The following is a 3779-nucleotide window of genomic DNA, read 5'->3' as shown; positions in this document are numbered from 1 at the left end:
GTATCTGCTGCCCTTGTCCTTCGAGATGGAAGTTGTCATGAGTTTGGAAGGTGCTGTCTGAGGATCTTTGGTGAGTTTCTGCCGTGCATCTTGTAGATGGTACACACTGCTGCTACTGAGCGTCGGTGGGGGAGGGAGTGGATGTTTGTGGATGTGGTGCCAATCAAGCGGCTGCTTTGTCTTGGATGGTGTCAAGCTTCCCGAGTGTTGTTGGAGCTGCCCCCACCCAGGGCAAGTGGGGAGTATTCCATCACACTCCTGACCTGTGTCTTGTAGATGGTGGACAGGCTTTGGGGAGTCAGGAGATGGGTTACTTGCTGCAGGAGTCCCAGCCTCTAACCTGCTCTTGTAGCCACTCTGTTTATGTTGAGTTTTTGGTCAGTGATAACCCCCCCAGGATAGTGGGGGGTTTCAATGATGGCAACACCATTAAATGTCAAGGAGTGGTGGTTAGATTGTCTCTTTTTGGTGATGGTCATTGGCTGGTATTTCTGTGGCGTGGGTGTTACTTACCATTGGCCAGCCCAAGCCTGGATACTGTCCAGATCTTGCTGCATTTGAACATGGACTGCTTCAGTCTCCGACATTGTACAATCATCGGCGACCATCCCCACTTCTGACCTCATGACAGAAGAAAGGTCATTGATGAAGCAACTGAAGATGTTTAAAGCTCCAACATTCACAACTATCTTCCTGTAATTAATATGCAGGTACTGGATTAGCTCAGGTACGGCACATTACCATGAAGGTGACTGGAATACTGTTCTTTATTACGAAACAAATTCAAAGTTTGTGCGAAGATTTGTAGCTCGGGTGCTCGTTGTTGTGGTTCTGTTCGCCGAGCTAGAGGTTTTTGTTGCAAACGTTTCGTCCCCTGGCTAGGCGACATCATCAGTGCTTGGGAGCCTCCTGCGAAGCGCTTCTTTGATGTTTCCTCCAGTGTTTATAGTGGTATGTCCCTGCCGCTTCCGGTTGTCAGTTTCAGCTGTCAGTTTCAGCCATGATTATATTGAATGGTGGTGCAGGCTCGAAGGGCTGAATGGCCTACTCCTGCACCTATTGTCTATTGTCTATTGTCGCATGGTATTTTGTACACTACATTCGTCTTGCTCATGTTGGGTATCGGGTCCTTCGTTCTGGTGAGTTGTTGTCTGAGCGTGGCTGTTGGTTTGTGTGCCGTTATGGCAGAGGGACAGACCACTATAAACACCGGAGGAAACATCAAAGAAGCGCTTCGCAGGAGGCTCCCAAGCACTGATGATGTCGCCTAGCCAGGGGACGAAACGTTTGCAACAAAAACTTCCAGCTTGGCGAACACAACCACAACACCAAACAGATTGAATGTAAGAATATGGATGTAATACATCAGTATACATTGTTGTGGTGTGTGGTGTTTCAGTCTCCTTACTTAAGGAAGGATGTAAATGTACTGGAGGCAGTTCAGAACAGGTTTATAGATTGATGTCCGGAATGAGCAGGTTGTCTTATGAGAAAAGATTAGTCAGACTGGATTTCTTTCCACTGGAGTGTGGAAGGGTGAGGAATGACTTGATTGAAGTTATCTCGAACCAGGAGAGGCTCTGTTTAAAAGGAAGGAGCAGCCTTTTACTGGAGATGAGAAATTATCTCTGGGAGGGTTGTGCCACTCTGGGAATCTGCCTCAGGACGCACTGGGCTAAAGGTCGTTCTATATTTTTCAGACTGTAGTAGGTAGACTTCTATTTGGCATGGAATCGGAGGTTATTGGGAGTAGTTATTTTTCATTCATTCACAGGATGAGGGCCAGCATTTATTGCCCATCCCTAATTACCCAGAGGGCAGTTAAGAGTCACCCATGTTGCTGTGGGTCTGGAGTCACATGTAGGCCAGACCAGGTAAGAATGAGAGATTTCCCTCTCCAAAGGACGTCAGTGAACCAGATGTATTTTTTGTCAGTTGGTAACATTCCCCTGGTCACTATCATATTAATTCCAGATTTTTATTGAGCTCAGATTTTGCCATCCACCAGAGCAGAATTCGAACCCTGAGTCCCTGGATTAACGATCGAGCGATAAAACCATCACCTTCTCTGAAACACAAATGCATCAGTGTTTAATAGAATCCTTACAGTGTGGAAACAGATCCTTCAGCCCAACAAGTCCACACTGACCCTCCAAAGAATAACCTACCCAGACCCATTCCCCTACCTTATATTTACCCCTGATTAACACACCTAACACCATGGTTATTTTAACATGGCCAATCCACCTGATGTGCACATTTTTGGACTGTGGGAGGAAACCGGAGCACGTGGAGGAAACATGCAGACACGGGGAGAATGTGCAAACTCCACACAGACAGTTGCCTGAGGCTGGAATCGAACCTGGGTCCCTGATGCACACTGAGCCACTGTGCCACCTATTGTTAGCAAACAATGAAGCAGGCTTGAGGGACTGAATGGCCCACTCCTACTGCTAGTTTGTTTGATGTGTTTATGTAGGCCTCACATTGAGGGGATGTTCTGTCCAAAAGGAAGGATCTTTTGGAGAAAGATGGACCAACTTGGACCTTACCGGTGAAAATCTGTTCTGGGACTGTCAGTCTGAGTGGAACAACATAGAAAGGCCCCTAGAGTTTTAGACCCAGTTTGGCTGCAGGATGTAAGGGTGCCTGAGAACTGGGAGCAACAGGGAGTCATTCCTCATCAACATGCAAATCTACCAGAAATGTGGAGCTCAGTGACAGGCGTTTTGTTATTGGTTAGCTGGTGGAAAAAAGTAGAGACCTTTAAAGTGATATTTTGTCTTTTGATAATTTCTGTCAGTCTCAGAAACTTGTCACTTTTGAAATATTCCTGTAATATGTAAAAGGATCATAACAGCATCCTTATTTGGGTCTTGTGGGTGGTGTGCAGGTTCTGGGGAGTCAGCAAGTGAGTGTCATGTATTGATGGCTGGTCCACTCCAGTTGCTGATCCATGCTGGGTGTCAGTTAAACGCTGTCTCCCAGAGTATTGGCCTAACTATTCCTGTCATTGTTCTCAGATATTGATGAGTGTAAGATTGATAATGGTCGTTGCTCCCACTCCTGCACCAACGAAAACGGAGGACACGTCTGTGGGTGCCCTGTTGGACTGGCGCTGGACAAGGACAATACAACCTGTGTCAGTGAGTAACACTCAAACCAACTTCACCCACACACAGTCCACCCACACCCACTGTACCCACACCCCTGTACACACACCCACTATAACCCACACCCACTGTACCCACACCCCTGTACACACACCTACTGTACCCACACACTGCACCCACACCCACTGCACCCACATACACTGTACACACACACTGTACCCACACCCACTGTACCCACACCCACTGTAACCCACACCTACTGTACCCACACACTGCACCCACACCCACTGTATACACACCCACTGCACCCACACTGCACCCACACACACTGCATACACACACCCACTGCACCCACACACACTGTACACACACACACACTGTACCCACACCCACTGTACACACACCCACTGTACACACACCCACTGTAACCCACACCTACTGTACCCACACACTGCACCCACACCCACTGTATACACACCCACTGCACCCACACTGCACCCACACACACTGCATACACACACCCACTGCACCCACACACACTGTACTCACACCCACTGTACCCACACCCACTGTAACCCACACCTACTGTACCCACACACTGCACCCACACCCACTGTATACACACCCACTGCACCCACACTGCACCCACACACACTGCATACACAC

The 3779-nt window shown here is 48.2% G+C and overlaps 1 pseudogene; it reads left to right on the top strand.

The window, feature by feature from the left end:
• Window positions 1-3779, top strand: part of LOC122550358 — a 104502-nt pseudogene that overhangs the window by 71919 nt on the left and 28804 nt on the right.

Source organism: Chiloscyllium plagiosum, chromosome 5 (assembly GCF_004010195.1).
Source record: "Chiloscyllium plagiosum isolate BGI_BamShark_2017 chromosome 5, ASM401019v2, whole genome shotgun sequence".
Classification (NCBI taxonomy): Eukaryota; Metazoa; Chordata; class Chondrichthyes; order Orectolobiformes; family Hemiscylliidae; genus Chiloscyllium; species Chiloscyllium plagiosum.
This window is presented reverse-complemented; position numbering and strand designations above follow the sequence as displayed.